Raw genomic sequence first — 18,913 nt, 5'->3', positions numbered from 1 at the left:
TCACTGTCAATTATCATTAATTTGAGTAAATTAGACACGCTCTTCACATTGGTGGGGTAAAAAAGTGACCCTAACTTGGCAAATTTCCGACTTAAGCTCGCAAAAATTTACATAATTAAACTTACGTTACACGACATTCACATCAGGAGGTGGCGAAAACCTAGTAAGAACAAATGCCGTTGACCGCATGATTCTAGGTGGTGTAGTTTTTTTTATTATAATTCAATGGCACGTGTTCTGGGACACCCTGTATATCATTCTTTATGGCATTGTCGTTAGGATCGCCTTCCACGCCGAGACTGGGAGGTGACGTGGGTTGGAATTCCTATGCAGACTTCGGTAGCTCAATCGGTAACGTGCTGGCTTGCTAAGCTCAAGGTCGCGGGGTCGATCCCGGCCGAGGACAGGAGGAGGTAAATACTGCTTTTCCCCCGGGTGGGCGAAAATATCCGCGGTGCATGTCGACATATAAGATACCAAAAGTGATGTGCAGAGAAATGGTCTGCGCCGCACGAAAGGGCAGTCCCGCATACCGCGGATGTATTGCGTGAAGGAACTGGTTGATCCAGCAGGCTATGCTTTCCATATATATTCTCCCCAGGGTATTATCCCTAACGGAGCAGTGTATCGACAAACTATGCTCAACAATATTGTTCTGTACCCTTTAAGAAGCTGACACTAACTGAGGAGAAGGGAGGATATGTTTAGTGAGAAGAAAGAAAGGAAAAAAAGATTAGTCACGCGTAGGGCAGGCTTGCTATTCCTTTAAGAAAAAAAGAAAAAGAAAGAATAAATGGTACCGTGATGTTACACGTAAGGTTTGTCTGCGCAGTGTGGCGACATGTTGCACGTGCGGCAAGGTATAGGACTGCGGATAATTTGGACCACCTGGGGTTCTTTCGACGTGCATCGGAAATCTCCGACACACGGTGCTGGAAGCAATGTTTACCTCCCCCACATTGCTACCGCCCTCGGCCGGGTCGAACCCGCGATCTTGAGCTCAGCAAGCAAGCACGTTACCGACTGAACCACCGAGGACGGTAAGAAAAGAAAAAAGAAAAGAAAACACACATACACGCACAAAAGGGGACTTAGAGGGTGGACGAGAGGTCGGTGGCGCGAAGAAAACTCAAAAAGTAGTCGTAACCGCCCCCTGGTTGTGCAGGACCGGGCCGAGCAGGTTGGCCAAAGAGACGTTAGAGTAGCCCAGTTGTCGCACTTGGCGTTGGAGGATGAGTCTTTGTGACTTCCAGGACACAGGTACGGCGGTTGCAGGATAACAGGTAGACGCTCAATGTCGGCTTCCACGCAACAAGTTGTGCACTTGGGGGTGTTCGACCTGCGCATTTTATACAGGAGTGGGTGTGTTCGTGCAACATTCATTCGGGGACGATGGAGGAGTGAGTCTTCAGCTCTATTGCAACGGTAGGTAATAGTACAGTCCTGCAAGGGGTGGGGGGGGGGGGTCAATGAGACGTACGAAATGATGATATGAGGTAGAGTCCGCTCGGAACTGCCGGGTACGGACACAGTGCCACCGGCGAATGTGCACGGAACAGGAAAAGGTGTTACTGTGTTAGGGGTAGAGGGGTAGCAGGGATAGCTCTATTTAGATGTTGCGTGTCTTGCCATTGTGTCTGCGCGGGTGTTATCACGAAGGCCTACGTGTCCCGGAATCCACTGAAACGTCACGGATAGGCCCGTAGCCGCGAGTTGTGTGAGAGCTTGCAGTATGAGCGGGTGGAGAGTGCATATTGTGCTGGGGCGAAAATAGAGCAGCAGATCCCGTGAAGCCTTGCTGTCAGTCAGAAAAACCCAGTGTGCATCCGGTAGACCGAGCAAGTGCCGTAGAGCCGACAGGATGCCGAGGAGTTCTGCTGCCATAGAGGACATTGGGTAATGGAAGGCAAAGGCTTGCTGACAAAATCACTATCAAGCTTGCTATCACTATGCTTACAAGCTTACTGTCAGGCTAGCTGGCAAAGTCGCTATCAGGGATACAAAATGCAGCGCTCGAGCTGTCTGCTGTGACTGAGCCGTCCGTGTATACCTGGCGATGGTTCTGATACGTCGAGTGCGGAAAGTCGAGAGCGAGTTAAAGGGCTACAGGTGCGGGAGTGTCACGCTTGAGCTGAAGACCGGGGATGGAGGAGCAGATATCAGGACGAGCAAACGTCCACATTCCTGGCGCATAAGAGGAAGCGGTTAAGGAGGTAGGAAGATGATCCTTCAGGTGGCCAATGGCCTTCCCGAAAGCTGAGTCAGGGCAGTCGTCGTCAATATGGCGAAGATAGTGGAGAGGATGACGGGTGAGATAGCGAGTATATACTCGAGATGGCAGCTGCCCACTTGACCGCAGATGACCGCACCTGTACCGCACAGTAGATGACTGCACAAGATCGCATATGGCAGCTGCCCACTTGAGCTGCAGCAAGAGCGTCAATGATAGCAGCATGCTAAACGCTGTCGTAGGTTTCCTTTATATCGAGGAACACAGTCGCAGTCAATAATCTCTCTGCTTTGGTTTGTTGCACCTGGCTGACTAGGGTGGCGACACGGTCCAGCGCTGAGCGGCCCAGGCGGAAACCCGCCATCACCTCCGGGGAATACTCAGCAATCTCAAGGAAGCAGCTTAGACGTGTAAAAATCATGCGTTCAAGTGCCTTCCCCATACAGCTGGCGAGGGCAATAGGACGGAAAGAGTCAATGTTGTGCGGCGATTGGCCCGGTTTGAGGATAGTAACCACCACTGCGGTCTTCCAAGCCCTAGGAACTTAATGATGAAGATGGAAGTCACTGAAAAGGTTAGCCAGCTGTATAGGACACGAACCCACATCTTCGGAATTACCGGTCCAGGGCTCTACCAATTTAGCTAAGCTAGCACACCTCCCCAGCGGCTTCCAAGGTCGCGTCTTCGGAAGGGACAAACCAGCCACTCTTTCGCTCACCCCCTTTCACTCTTACATTTTTTTCTCACTGTATTTGTACTTGTCCTTGCTCTATGTGTTCCAGCTTCAGGACATCAATTTTCTCATGTTCTCCTGAACTTGTCCGGTGCGTCAACTCTCATAAAGAAGTCGCAGGAGGTGCAAGTAGGAGGAGCATGTGCAAAGGGGCATTATATGTAGAGATGGGACGAATCCCAAATTTTTCGAATCCGAATCCAAGGATGGTTCTACGAATACACGAATCTTGCGGATCTCGAATCTTTCGAATCCTTTCTTTCAAAAGAGCATGTTGTTCATCGACTACAAGAAATACATACATGCTGGAGTCTCGATTATTTCCATAAAACTAAGCAACAATCAAAGGCAACACCAGGTTACTTTTAAACTTGTAATGTAACAGCTCCTGTCTGAACAATTCCAGAACAACAGTTCGAGAGCAGTACAAACAAACAAACAAACAAACAAGAAAACACCTGTCGGCCAGTGAGGCTTTCGGCGGACTTCGGAGCAAGCAAACGTGGCTTGTGGATTCTAAAGATTCGATTCGACGTTTTGGGCACTGGGATTCGGATTGGCGGATCTCGAATCCCTGCCTAGGATTCGAGGATTCGTAGATTCGCGGATTCGGTTGGGACATCCCTATAATTATAAGTAATTTGATCTGCCCCAGGGGAGGTGTGCGGAGGAGCGGCTGCAAGTGCAGTTTCGAGTTCAGGGTGGGTGAAAGGCGTGTCCAAGACCGGATGACCTGGACCAGGATGATGAGCAAAAATAAGGCAGACGACATGTCAACAAGTTGCAAAACACCTGCCACAAGAGCACACACCGCTGTTCTCTCTTGCGTATTTGTCACAGGGATCGGAACCGGTATTTTTTTAGGTCCGGTTCGGGTTTGGGTTCAGGCATATTGGTTCGGTTCTGGTTTAGCTCCGCTGAACCGAAATTATCAGCTTGAACCGGTTCAGGTATATCGGTTCGGTTGGGGTACGGCTCAGGGAGAACCCTCCCCCCCTGGACATACAGACAAAAAAAAATCCGTCAGCGGTCGGGACATTTACAGGGTTTGGAACCGTTACTTTTTTCAGTCCCGGTTTAACCGGTACATGGGCCGGTCGCCTTCTGTATTACCGGTCCAGGGCTCTACCAATAGACGAGTTCAGAAAATCCCAGTGCTCTTTGCGCACGCATTGCATCCTGGGCGCTTGCTGACCGGGGAACGAAGAATAATCCTTCACATTTCGCTTTCGCTGACCTTGATACGTTGTGGACAATGGACCGGTAGGGGACAAATCGGAACAGTTTGGAGGCCACCCGTTTCTTTCGTATTACGAAACTCCCACAGTTCAAAGCGGCGCTAAGCACTCTGGGATTTTCTGAACTCGTCTATTGAGCTAAGCTAACACACCTCCCCAGCGACTTCCAAGGGTGCGTCATCTGAAGGGACAAACCAGCCACTCTCTCTCACTCATCCTCCTTTCACTCTTACATTCTTGCTCACTCATACACACATTCATACGATGGTATCGACGGTAACTGTCGTGGCCATTTCCAACTTCACGCTCTTGGTTTTCGTTTGATAACGAATCCCAACAGTGACATCAAGGTATCTCGGAGGTAACGAGTTATTTTTAAAAACATTTAGTAATACTCTAACTTAGATACTTTTCAAGATTGGGTATTTAGCACTCTTCTCAGACTGGACCACTCTAGTCAGTGTCATCAACACTTTCTGCACTATGTGCTTAGAGCCGTTGCGCCGAGAAAGGACAGGAAATGCAAGGACCACCCCACTCAACCTCCTGTCTAACCAAGAAAAGCTGCTGGCTTTCGCCGAGACGTCATCGTCTGAACTTCAGAAGCGACCTGAATACGTTGTTTCAATCTGGTATACTTCAAAGAGCCTTTATCCAACATGCAACGTGTGCAACGTGCAACATGTATAGTGTGACAAGGCATCCCAAGTACAGCTCTTAATGATTCATTGTTACATATTTCGAATTTAGCGAATTAAGAAAGCAGTTGAATTTGTCCTGGATGCATGGATTCTTGAACACTTGTGATTTTTGTATTTAGGTGATTGATGCGAATAAGAAGCCCTCGTGGTCAGAGCCAATGATATGTGCGTACGTCTACACCATGGAGAAATGGCTAACTACGATATCACCAAAGACGACGATACAGCTACACTCGATTATGTTGACTGTGTCGTTCGTTGTTTTGTGTTGCTTCTTTGTTGCATTTCTGTCTTGCCTGATGATGATGATGATGATGATGCTTGTTTCTCTGTTCATTATTTCATGGATCGTTGGCTCTTCTCTTCGCTGGTTGACCAGTTTGTTTGTCCGTTGTATTGCCTGTTTCTTCGAAGAATCGTTATGCTTATACCCATTTTGTTGCTGTTGCCGTTAGGACCGAATACCACAGAGTTGAACGGAAGTTGAGAAAACGTTTTTGGCAGATCCTCCGACATTTGTTTTACCTACTGTTTGAAGTCAGTTTGGCAACGCAGTGATGACATGACTATAGTCCAGAGCGTTCATCGAAAGGACCAACGAAAGCTTTTTGAAGGCAAGGAAGGCTAAATTACGTTGCCTTAATGAAAAAAAGAAAGAAAAAAAGACAAAAAAGGAAGAAGAAAAGAAAAACTAATGCCTGTTGGTGACTTCTCTACGATCAGCCTTCGAAATACTCGTTCAGAGTACTCGAAATACTCGAAATACCCACCTCGTTCAGAGAGCCCGTTACTGAATAAGCGAGGATGGGGGCACTTTCCTGACGTTCGCAGTTCGCCGTGAGTGCACCTGAAGGAGCGCAGCGTCTTACCCGTAGCAGACAAATTTTGAGCGTGAAATGTGAGCTCTGACTGTTCGCCACGTCACACTGATATCCTGACGTCACAGCCGCTGACCGAACTGGGCTTCCCAAGCCACGCACCATCGCCCATTAACATGGACAGTGACAAGACACCGTTCAGAAAAAAATATTCCGCATGGTGGTTATTGACAGATCGCTTGAATACCGGAGCAATGATTACAAGAAGAAGGTCATGTGTTTTTTCGTTGAGGCAAGGCATTCGATAAAACTGGAAGGCTTTTACCCTCAAAGCGAAGGCCTGTATCCGCAGCCGCATCATATCTTCACAAAGTATTCACTGACTTCACAGCTGGAGGTCATAGAATCCACGTCCGCGGAACCACCAGCGTCCGGACTTTTCCGGAGTATACTGTGAAACATTATAAAGATACGCGTTAATAGAATAGGGAACCAAGCACTTATTTGGGGAACCCAAATAAATAACGACGTTGCCACTGCGCATGCCCAGAACCCAAGCCGCGCTTTGGGTTCCGGATGCGCACGCATTTTCGAAAAATTGTGTGCTGCTGCAGAGGAGGCTTACGTCGCTCTCGTGGACAGCAAGAATGCGCGTGAGCGTGTCGTGTGCGAACGGCCGAGAATATTGACAAGAAAGACAGGTTTTGTTATACGATACTAATTAGATGTAGCCCAACTGCCAACGACGCGACATTTTTCTTGTGTAATCCTCTATTGTTTGCTGTAGCCACGCTGCATGCAGGAAAGCAATAACAACAATAAATGATGACGATGAGATGGGGTGTTTCACCACGGTGGTGCGGTACCCTACCCCATATTGCACGTGGAACATTATGTGAAGATGAGGAAGGAAGAATGGAAATAACTAAAGCGTCTGGAGCAATCCAGTGGACGACAGGAAGCCCATGAACAGGTGAAGAACCCGACGATGGAGCACCGGATCTTCATAGGGGCCAAGGAGTGCAGCTAAGGTATGCGGCCTCTTGCTGATACGGGCAAGCTCATCAAACAATATCCGCTTTTGCGGGCAGTAGAGTGAACATTCCAGAAGAATGTGCTGGGCGGTCGCCACGACACCGCAGGTGGAACAGAGGCCGGCGTGTCACAGCATCTGATCACGCACTTGAATTGCGGTGTGAAAGCCACATTGAGCCGGAGTCTACGCAGAAGGGAGGTAAAATGGCGTAAATTACGGGCAGGGAAAGAAAACGACAAATTCGGGTCTACAGAATACATGAGAGATTGAGCCGTGATGTCTCAGCGCCATTGCTGCAGAGCCAAGGGTTGCAGGAAAGCAAGCATAGCGTCCTTCCTTACGAAAACCGGTAGAATGAAAGCGAGCAGGTGCAATAGACTGGATAGCAACACCCGTCATACTCAAGGAATATATAGCCTAGATGTCCTATTCCTGTGTCGTGCATAGGGAGAGGCCACTTCGGGCATTATAGAGCTTTTATATTTGTTTCCCAATACTCTGGAGCGCCTTATTTAAAAACTCTCCAATATGAAGCATGACTTACTCCGGAACACGCACATTAGACACTCTGTACGAAATCATCGCGACCAAAGAGGGAGCTTAATGCGTTGAAACGCTCTCCGAGACATGGCAGTGGACGTTGTAGAACGTTCACACACTTAAAGGCGCCTGGGTTCTAGGGAAAAGAAAAGATCAGCCTGAAAGAGAGGTAGTGCAGGTGGGTGAAATAAGAGTGAGCTGCTCATCTATATGCATTAATGAAGCTTCAATTTTTGTGATGGATGAAGAAGAACAACAACAACTACTACATGAATGACGATGGGATGAGGTGATTCACCGCAACAATTGCGGTACCAGACCTCAGTGCAGTGGGATGACGATGAAAAAGATGAGGCACACACACATGACACACGGAAATGAGATGTAGATGTAGATGAGATGTTAATGATATCGTGATCTGCCCCGATTTGTTGGAAACGGGAGGCGTACGCCTTTTCTGTGACACTTACGCTGTTCATAATTGTCACAGAAAAGGCGTACGCCTCCCGTTTTCAGCAAATCAGGGCAGGTAACGATATCATTCGAGGTGATGGTTGGCTAGTTGCGTGCTATGCGGTGAAGTTCATTTTTAAGAGTGTAGCAGTTGCGGCGCAGAGCCGTATATTAAAAGGGAGTCTAGCCATTAATGGGTCATGCCTATACCAGAAGCTCCACCCACTTTTTCAGCTTTCCGACCAATGAAGTCTTGAAATATAGAGCGCTATCAATAAACCTGGGGAAGACTCATCGCCATCGCCGGCCCCGCGCGGGAAGTTCATTCCACTGATCTCTGTAGTAATAGCAGTCCTCCTCAGGTAACCGAGGATGCGGCTGTACACTCTTAAAAATGAATTTCACCGCATAGCACGTTCTTAGCCAACCATAATCTCGAATGATATCGTTATGTGCCCTGATTTGTCGAAAACGGGAGGCGTACGCCTTTTGTGTGACAATTATGAACAACATAAGTGTCACAGCAAAGGCGTACGCCTACCGTTTTCAACAAATCAGGGCAGGTAACGATATCATTCGAGATAATGGTTGGACAGGAGCGTGCTATGCGGTGAAGTTCATTTTTAAGAGTGTAGAGTATGTACCACTACGCCAATCTACAACGTTGCAAGCTCATTGGCCTAGACTGTGCGCGCGCTCCGATTGGTCGACAATGTTTTGAAATCGCATTTTCTACGCGCGCATGTTCGTGCAGCGTCCCGGCATAGTTTCGAAATAGCTCGCGTCGGTCGGCACGGCTTCCGTCGTCTTGTGTTCCGTGTTTCGGTGATGTCAATCGGCAGAACAGTTTGTGATTCTATGCGTGTTGTGCTGTTCCTGGACACGACTATTATCCCACGTACAGTTTATCAACTACACTCTTAAAAACGAACTTCGCCACATAGCACGCTCCTAGCCAACCATCATCCCGAATGACAACGTTCTCGCCCGTGATTTGTTGAAAACGGGAGGAGGAGTCTATTTTGTGCCATTATGCACGGCACAAAATAGGCTCCATTTGTTTTCAACAAATCAGGGCAGATAACGATATCATTCGGGTTGATGGTTGGCTAGGAGCGTGCTATGTGGCGAAGTTCGTTTTTAAGAGTGTACGGAACTGGAATGCTTCGTGGGTTGGAGCGGTTGGAGAGTGAAGAACGCGTTCGGGCGCCGTTGGATTTTGAGGGCTGACACAAAAGACAGGATTACGATTACGTGCCACACAAGTGCCTTCTGCTCTGCAAGCAACGAAAGAAGATGCTCATCATAAAATCGGCCGGCACGGCGTCCTCTTGTGTTCCGTACGTGTTTCAGTGATGTCAATCGGCAGAACAGTTTGTTGATGTGTTCGCTGGTTTATTCATGCGTCGATGTGATTCAACGTGTGCTGTTCCTGGACACGACTGTTATCCCACGAACAGTCTATCAACTCCGGAACTGGAATGCTTCGTGAATTGGAGCGGTTGGAGAGAGAGGAACACGCCCGGGCCGTGTCGGATTTCGAAGGCTGTTCGTTTTGCTTCAAGTTCGAACTTAGTTACAGTGCGTCAACAAACTCAGAAGACTTTGTATTCACAGTGCACCCATGTATGGGATCTTTGAATCAGTGCTTTGTGTCAAATAAATATTTCTTTTAGCCAAAAGAAGCTTCAGTTATTTTGCATATCGGGTAACGGCCGTACACTCTTAAAAATGACCTTCACCGCATAGCACGCTCCTAGCCAACCATCATCTCGAATGATATCGTTGTCTGCTCTGATTTGTTGAGAATGGGAGGCGTACGCCTTTTTGTGTCACTTATGCTGTTTATAATTGTCACAGAAAAGGCGTACGCCTCCCGTTTTCAACAAATCAGGGCAGGTAACGATATCATTTGTGGCAATGGTTGGCGCACAGCGTACTATGCGGTGAAGTTCATTTTTAAGAATGTAGGCGTGAAATCCGGTAGAAGTAGATGGTAGCCAGAACCGGCCGAAAGTTCAGCCAAAGTTAAGGATCCTGATTGGCCGACTGGCATTGCATAATTTCTACAACGTTGCACTCTCATTGGTCGTGTGCCCAGTGTTGTGTGAATTATCTCAAACTATGGGCTCTATGGGGAGCTGTTGGAGCCTGGTAATAGGCTGGATAGCGGATTGAGGGTGCAACCCGTACGGTCCCTGCCTACTCGAGTGCGGCCGACAACGGCAAGCTACCTCGACCCCCCCCCCCCCCCCCCCCACACACACATCGTACGGTCACAGGCCGCCATCTTGCGAAGCTCAAAACATTGCCGTCCGCGACTCAGCTGCATATTCCGCAAGCGTCTTTGCGTAGCATTTTTGTGGTGTCATCCCCGCCTGCTGTGGTTATGTGTGTACTGCCCGTACTGGCAAGGCACCGGGGACGGCATTTCACAAGTAAGTGACTTCGTTTTACAAATAAATGTGATTTATTAGTCCACGAGCGGGGCGACAAAACGTTGCTATTGAAGCATGTGTGCGGCACCTTGTGACTCGTATCTCAAGATCTAAACGTTAAACTTTAAGCCGTACGTTATCTGGATAGAGTCACTGTGATAGTCTAGACTTCCTGCAGTTCACGGGTACGGTCTCGGCACGCAGCAGGCGTTGAAGTGCGTTTGTCAGGTGCGTGGCTCAATTTGTTGGTCACGGTATCGACGATTTTGGATCAGCCTTGTCATCCCTTCCGTAATTGATGGCATAAATTGTTCAATGCAGGTTCCCTCACAGCCGCCCAGAACATTTAAAAAAGTGTGCGATGAATGTCAGGCGAAAGGACTGGACGCCGTCGAGGACATCACTGGTATGCAGCAAACATTTTAAAGACAGGTGCTTCGACAGAATAGGGCAAACTGTTCGACTGAGGTCTGACGCTCTGTCCAACAAGTTCGACTTCCCAGAACACCTCCAGAAAGCAATAATGAATGCGTCATATCTAGAGGCCGGATTTATATGCACTAAAAGCTGGTTGAACACACATGCATGAAAAATTCATTAATCTTGCTCAAAATATCCACCTCTAGAAATTCACTTGCATGCATTTAAAACATGCAACAAATTCACTGGGGCAAAAGTATCTTACTTTATGCAGTGTACAAAAGCATGCGGAGTTGAAAGCATAGATAAGGAAGTTACCTGTTAAAAGGAACTCGTGACGAAGTTACCGTGAGAAAAATGTAAATAAGTTGATAACGAAGTTATTCAGCCCGAAACGTAACTCGCAGTTACGGAGTTACTTAAAAAAAAAAGAACGAGTTACTCCCAAGTTACTTCGGACATAAATAGCACTACACAGCTACACAGGTGCAGCGCGTGTGAGCAGTTGAGTTCGACTCTGAGTTGCCCGCGTTGAGTTTTCGTTGATGTCCAACAATTCGAACGCTTTGAATCTTGTTCCCTGTGGGCATGCAATGGTTCAGCTTCATTTCAATAGCAGCGGTTCTTACTTCCTTAACAGAATACTGTCATTGACTGAACATCACGTTTTATGACAAAAAATGCCATGAAAGAACAGGAGAGAAAGCAAGAAAATAAGTGGACGTGAGTGAAAAACGAATTAAAAGTAACTTCGAACTTACACTCTTAAAAATGAACTTCACCGCATAGCACGCTCCTAGCCAACCATAATCTCGAATGATATCGTTATCTGCCCTTATTTGTTGAAAACGGGAGGCGTACGCCTTTTTTGTGACACTTATGCTGTTCATAATTGTCACAAAAAAAGGCGTACGCCTACCGTTTTCAACAAATCAGGGGGCTTAATCACTTCCATCGTTCGCGAGCCAACGAGGGGCGGAGCTCTCGTTAACACGAACACGTGACACGTTTCACGTGACGCGTGACGCGTTTTTTTCGTTAACGGGACAAAGGCGTAATCTCTTGCTCGCGTAACAACCGACGGTGTCGTCTGCCTAACGAATGTGTTCACGTGCTCACAGGCTTCATCGCATACATGGCTCATGATCTAACGAGGCGCGAGGCACTCGGGAGCTCGAGCACGTGGTGTATGACGCGCTCTTTTCGTTAAAGTGACAGGGGCGTAATCTCTAGGTCCAGTTACGATCAAATTAAATCGTTTGCCTAACGAGTGGGTCTACCCACTCGTTAGAATGTGAAACATCCTCATTTGGAGATTTGCAGAAACGGAGTTTCTGCGGAAACGAACATGTATTGCTCCACGACTGTGTACAAAATGACATGCTCCCCCTTTCATCGTATTTACACCAGTGGTTACATGAGGGCTGTGAGATATTCTCGAGAAGATGCAGATGAAGACGAGAAAGAAGACGATGAAGTGACAACGACAAGCCATAGACAAACCATAGACAAACCATGCGAGCTATCCAAACAAAATTAGACAACCTCATTGGTCGACAAGATTACAGCCTCGTTGGCAGCTGTAGTTTGTCCAGGGCGGTGACATCACAACACGTAACGGCTCGTTACAAGCACGATAGCCTCAACGAAGAGGCTAAACGAGGAGCAGGGATTGTGCCACAGCAGGGCGTCGATAAGTTTTTTCGTTTCGTTATTCGTAACGACACGCTGACGTTGATGCTGCCCAAGAAAGATGGCGGAGTGATTCTTCGCTTGGGCGATCACACAAGCAGCTAACTGTGCCCCATGGACGTGATGGCGTCAGAATGTCTTTCAACTGGACGAGACAGATTCTGTAAAGTTCTTCCGTCCGCCAAGAAACGCTCTCCGCACCGTTTGTGAGGACTTGTGACCGTGTACTTCACTCCGTCTTGATAGCTACGGGTGTTGTGATGAACAACAAAGGCGAAATGGATGCATATAGTAGTGTTCGAATTGTTCTCTTTAATAGTACATTGTGGACATAGTGTTGATGTAGCAATGAAAGGAAGAGCAAATGACTCTGTGGATTTTCTGATGTCGATTGTCTTGAATAGTTTCATAACATTCTCTTGCTTCGCGCTGCTAACATGGAATTAAAACAGTTCACTGACGTTCTGTTCAAGCTCACTAGAAAACTGTTGCTCTGCGAATTTATTTTATTTTAGGCGTCAGGATGCCTTTCAACTGGACCAGATAGATTTTGTAAAGTTGTCCCGTCCGGGACGAAATGCTGTTCGCGCTGTTTATGAAGCCTGACTGTAAGGCTGCGCGTTGTACTTCCATGCTTGAAGAAAAAGTTCCTCCTCTTTCTTCTTTTGATACTTCTGATACCACTACGTCTTTCCTTTCTGGTCCCGGACTCCCACGTGAACTAGAACTCAGCACACACTAGTTCTCGTATCATATACTTAAGATCATTCTCACCCGACACCATCGTCAGGGTAGCAAAATGATTTACAATTTTTTGCATATAGCTCGACGATTATCCTTACAGTGATGTATATGTTTGTTAATTATTTTCACACGACTAGCGAGCCATATATTGAGACGGGAACAAAAAGAAGATGACGAACGAGCCTGGGAACGAACATTGGAACGCAATGAGCATGTATGAGAGCACGAGAATGCGAGCTATCGGAACAAATGAAACAGTCCTATTGGTCAGAGAAGATGCAGCCTCGCTTCCAGCCTGCTGTTCGCTCAGGGCGGTGACATCACAACACGTGAGCGCTCGCAACGTGCAAAATAACCACAAAGAAGAAGCTTCACGAGGAGCACAGATTGCGACCACGCAAAGCGTCGATAAAGTTGCTCGTTTCGTTAGCCTGAACGACTCGTTCAGCTGTCTCGTGCCGTTAAGTTGAACGTGTGAAACGATTAAGCCCCCAGGGCAGATAACGCTATCATTCGAGATTATGGTTGGCTAGGAGCGTGCTATGGGGTGAAGTTCATTTTTAAGAGTGTAGCTTAAACTACTTTGGCAAAGTTACCTGAAAGAGGAACGAGTTCCTCTGAAAGTTACTACGGTGCAAAAGTAACGAGTTAAGTTACAAGATACAAAAAAAAAAACACACCTCTGGTTGAAAGTGTGTATTTGCATGAAAATCTAGCCTCTATGAATCATGATCCGTAGTTAAGATGATCGAAAGAAGTGACAGGGCGCTGACAAGCTGGTGCATGATGAGAGAGGTGGTACCCGAGACGGGGAGGGAGAGAGACGACACAACAAGAATTCTCGAACACAGCAAACATTTTTATTTACCAGAGCTCTATATATTCAAAAACCTCCGGAGAGGAGGAAGAGGAAGGAGGGAAGGCTTGCTTACGCAGTTGCCACGTGTACTAATCTCACAGGTCTCCCTGAGCAACCTACGCCAAGTGTTCTTTTCTTTGCACAAAACTTGGGTCTCGGGGAAAACCGGCTTACAGCCTCTGCATTCACGGAGATGCTGCACGAGTTCGCTCGACACAGAGCTCCGTTCATTGTTGCGCGAGTGTTCCCGTAAACGGTCATTGAGGCAGCGTCCCGTTTGCCCTACATAGCAAAAGCCGCATTCAAGAGGGATAGAATAGGCCTAGAATAGATGCCTCAATGACCGTTTACGGGAACACTCGCGCAACAATGAACGGAGCTCTGTGTCGAGCGAACTCGTGCAGCATCTCCGTGAATGCAGAGGCTGTAAGCCGGTTTTCCCCGAGACCCAAGTTTTGTGCAAAGAAAAGAACATTTGGCGTAGGTTGCTCAGGGAGACCTGTGAGATTAGTACACGTGGCAACTGCGTAAGCAAGCCTTCCCTCCTTCCTCTTCCTCCTCTCCGGAGGTTTTTGAATATATAGAGCTCTGGTAAATAAAAATTTTTGCTGTGTTCGAGAATTCTTGTTGTGTCGTCTCTCTCCCTCCCCGTCTCGGGTACCACCTCTCTCATCCGTAGTTAAGAGTTGCAAGCGATGGTTGATGGTTGGAATCAGTACTGCACGAAGGGCACCTTAAAGCTGCAGCTAGTCCAATATATGAAAACACTCCTGAATTATGCATTCATATGCAATTAAAAGCCACTTCATATTAGATAGGACAACACTAAGATAGGCAAAAGCATATAAAGAAATAAGTATTGCAAGAAAAAAATTTGCCTAACGTACAAACGCGCATTAGTGGGACATACAAACACACCAGCCACATGTCTCTTTCGTGCGTTCCAGCATGTTTACTTTACTTAGAGACAACAAATAACTTTTCAACCGCGAATGTCTACTCTTTATTCTCCCTGCTTAAGTTTGCGACAACGTATGTTTGAATGCAGCCCAAATCAAAACAATGTGATCCGTCTGATCAAAGAAGTTTCCCAGTGCTACAGCAGTATCAGACTGTACCACCTTGCCAAGGAATATACAGAGAAGGTGACAGCCAGGCCTCATCTGTGAAAGAAATTGTCAAGGTTGATCATATTCAACAACCAATGCACTCTGCCCACTTACCTGTTGACTGCTTCAAACTTGCCTTTGCAACTGGAATTGTGATACTTAGGTGTTGGAGCTTTCACCACGAGACCTTGCTACTTAGCCTTTTTATGACATATTCACTCTACGCATAGTCATTTTGAACTGTCTTTGGCGTCACTTACCTTCCTAGTGCACATTTTTCTAGTCGATATGTTTTTACCGTCATATAGCCATTATATCACGTACTTAATCTCATCGTGTGCTTTACTGCTGTTTGGCCCTTCCTGTCGCACCAAGTCATGTCTAAACTTCCTGTGCAAAGCATAATGTTTATGGTCAAGTATTCATAGGCATATTAAGGTAGCTTCATAAACAAACGTTCCAAACATTGCTGAATGCCACGACTCAATTCTGAGAATACTGCTCCCTAACATTCCAGACCCACAAGCAGAAAGGAAATGGGGGAAAAAAACTAGGGAACACGAAGGGACAGACACAACAGACTTCGTGTTGTGTCTGTCCATTCGTGTTCCGTAGTCTCGGGGTTTTTACATTATGCATCATCTTCACCAGCTCACTTGCTTCCTAGCCATTTTTTCATTTACGAGAAGTAACACGCGCACACGATGACAGACCACAAAGGAAACGTAACACAACAAATACAACACCACACAAAACCAGCAAATCACATAATAGAAGTTCAAAATACAAAATTTGAATGACACGAGCGTCAGACGAGTACAAAATAGACAGGAAATAACATGTACGTGACAGGGTTTCACACAAAAAATGTAAGGAACCTAATCACGAGGAATTTCTGCAGCTATCCGTGGCAAAATTTTAGCGAAGCAGCAAGGGAAGCGCTTACAAACAGCAAAACGTGTCACAGCTTACATGCGTTCCTATGGGCTGTAATCGCTCTTCTGAGCACCGCAATATGGCGGCCGGTTGGCGTACCCTTTCCCGCAATACCCTCACCCATCCGCTATCCAGCCTTCTAAATGGAGATCAGCGGTTCATTCGAATTGAACGCTTCTACCGCCATGTCCGAAATAAACCTTTTCCCTCCTCTGTTCTCCCGAACCGTCTCCACATCTGGTGGAGGTGCGGTAGAAGCGTTCAATTTGAATGAACTTCCCGCGCGGGGTCGGCAATGGCAATGAGTCTTCCCCACACTATCTTCGCTATTTGTCCCCGTATCCAACATGGGCAACGTCATTTTGGGTGGCAAGTGGATTGGATGGGACTGAAATGGATACCTCTCGCAATCTGCAAAACCAGTGGATTTTTGGTGCAAATTTGACGAACGCCACCTAGGGAGCGTAAGCAGACATGTACAAGATAGTCAAAAATGTATTTAAGATAAGATAATAAATACTAACGTTAGAATGTAATTAAGATAGAGTATAAATACATGAAAATTAAAGTAATTTAAATAGAGTACAAAATACTTCAAAAAGTATTTGAAATACAATTAAGATACTATTTATCCTTGAACCCAAAAAGTCACCGGTCACTGGTCAATGCGGCAAGTCGCCGCTATGTCACATGAATCACCTAAACCCCGCGCGCTACGCAAGCCGCTGCTGTGTGATAGGAGTCATGTAAACACAAGTCCCAAAAAGATGACAAAGAGATACCACATAACTGCACTAAGTATATCTATATGTGACCATTAACAAAGCAAACTTCTAGCAGGTCCCTGCTCGGCGAAGTCAGAATTCGGCGTCACCGCGTCAGGGCACACATAATAGAACCCTCACTGGCCAAGGATTAGGACACACGGGGTAGGATCTGTAAATGGAGACTTCCAAGAAGGGCCAATGTCCAGGTCAAGTCAAAAGGGACTTTGGAAATTTCCACCGAACAAGCAAGATAATGGAAAGACGAGACACAGAGAGTTTGAGAGGGAGATCCAAAATATGTATTTAGAGTATTAAGTAGAAAATACCATAAAATATATTTTAAATAGAGTACAAATACACAAAACAAAAAGTATTGAGTAGAGTACCAAACTACCGCAAATTGCATTTAAAATACAGTATTTTAAATACAATACTCCAAATACGTACAAGTCTGAGCGTAAGGCACGTCGGGAATTGTCGTCTGCTTCCGTCGTTGTACCGCTGCCGGCAGAACCACCTGCTGGGACACATTCTGTCGTCGGTATGAGTTTCAAACAAATGTACATGAATAGATGGAATATAAAAGGCAAGAATGTTCACATCCCTGAAATCCAGCAATTAAATATAAGATTGTACAGCACAGTGCTTCGTTATGATTTCATTATGATCGCCGTGTTCACTAGGTCTAACACCGGCGACAAAACGTATTATTTTCAATTAGATATCGGTGGATGAGCATAAGTTGAAACTGATTTCCGAGAAACGTATATCAGGATTTGCAGCGTTTGCAGCGTTAAATCAGAGTAGTCGGTGAAATTTTTTTGTCACGAAATCCTCGCTTCACTGCTTTTGTTTTCGTCGCCATTGTGGGTTGCAGTAAGGTGTAATGGCGGCCCCTTGGTAAAAAGCAAACCAATTAGACGACCGAAACTGTGATTACCAAGTCGAGCCTCTTTTTGTGACTCCTCTTAATGGCTCTCCTGCGGCGGCTCATCTTGCAGCCGCGCCTGCGCGTGTGCAACCGGTCAGGCCCACATGACCCATTGAAGGGACAAAGCATGACCTTTGGCACGGAGTCTGTTGTACATCTGAATGGCCATGCTGGGTATATTCGGTATGAGGTTGGGGCGGGGTGACATCAAGTGGGGGAGGGACGCCTTGCTGTCGGTGAGGACGACCCATTTCCCAGATGGCAAGTCAGTAATGTATTTTAGGGCGGCAAGAATGGCGAACAGTTCATCCTCGCTGGACGACATGGACTAGGGCAGTTTGTAGGCGTGTTCATGGTCTGAAGGGTATGCTGGTAAACCATAGCGACTACACTCTTAAAAATGAACTTCACCGCATAGCACGCTCCTTGCCAACCATCATCTCGAATGATATCGTTCTCGCCTCTGATTTGTTGAAAACGGGGGGCGTACGCCTTTTTTGTGACAATTATGAACATCATACGTGTCAGAAAAAAGTCGTACGCCCCCCTTTTCAAAAATCATGACAGATAACGATATCATTCGAGATTATGCTTGGCTGGGAGCGTGCTATGCGGTGAAGCTCGTTTTTAAGAGTGTACTTTCAGGCAGGATAGAAGTCCCGCGCCGAAAGTCGTAGCGAGAGAGGGTACGGGGAAATATTAGTAACACTTTATGAGGTTCAAGCAAGGATAGGGATCAAAACGGCAGTAAATTCTCTCCTTTCTGTACAGCATTCGTTCGCACCTGCAGGCCTCCTGCTCAGTGGACTGGATATTGGATAGGAATTTTGACAAGCAATTGTTCCTGCGAGGAAATAAAACTGTTGGGAATGTCATTTCCAACATCAGGCTCTACGTATACCTTTGATAGCGAATTTCATCTATGACGTCAAGGTGTCTTGAAGGTAACGGGTTACATTTAAAAGTATTAGTAATACTCTAACTTAGACACTTTTCAGCATTAGCTCTTAGCACTCTGCTCAGACTGGACCACCCTATTCAGTGTCATCAACACTTTCTGCACTATGTGCTTAGAGCCGTTACGCCGAAAAATGATAGGAAATGCAAGGACAACCGCACTGAACGTCCTGTATACCTCCAACCTCCAAGCAAAGCTGTTAGCGTTCACCGAGACGTCATCATCGGAACTTCAGAAGCGACCTGAAGCCGTTGGTTCAATGTGGCATTTCAACGTGCCTTTCTCCCATTGTGCAACATGTATAGTGCGA

The sequence above is a fragment of the Ornithodoros turicata genome, chromosome 7, assembly GCF_037126465.1.
Source record: "Ornithodoros turicata isolate Travis chromosome 7, ASM3712646v1, whole genome shotgun sequence".
NCBI lineage: Eukaryota > Metazoa > Arthropoda > Arachnida > Ixodida > Argasidae > Ornithodoros > Ornithodoros turicata.
The sequence above is the reverse complement of the archived record's forward strand: the minus strand, read 5'-3'. Positions refer to the sequence as shown.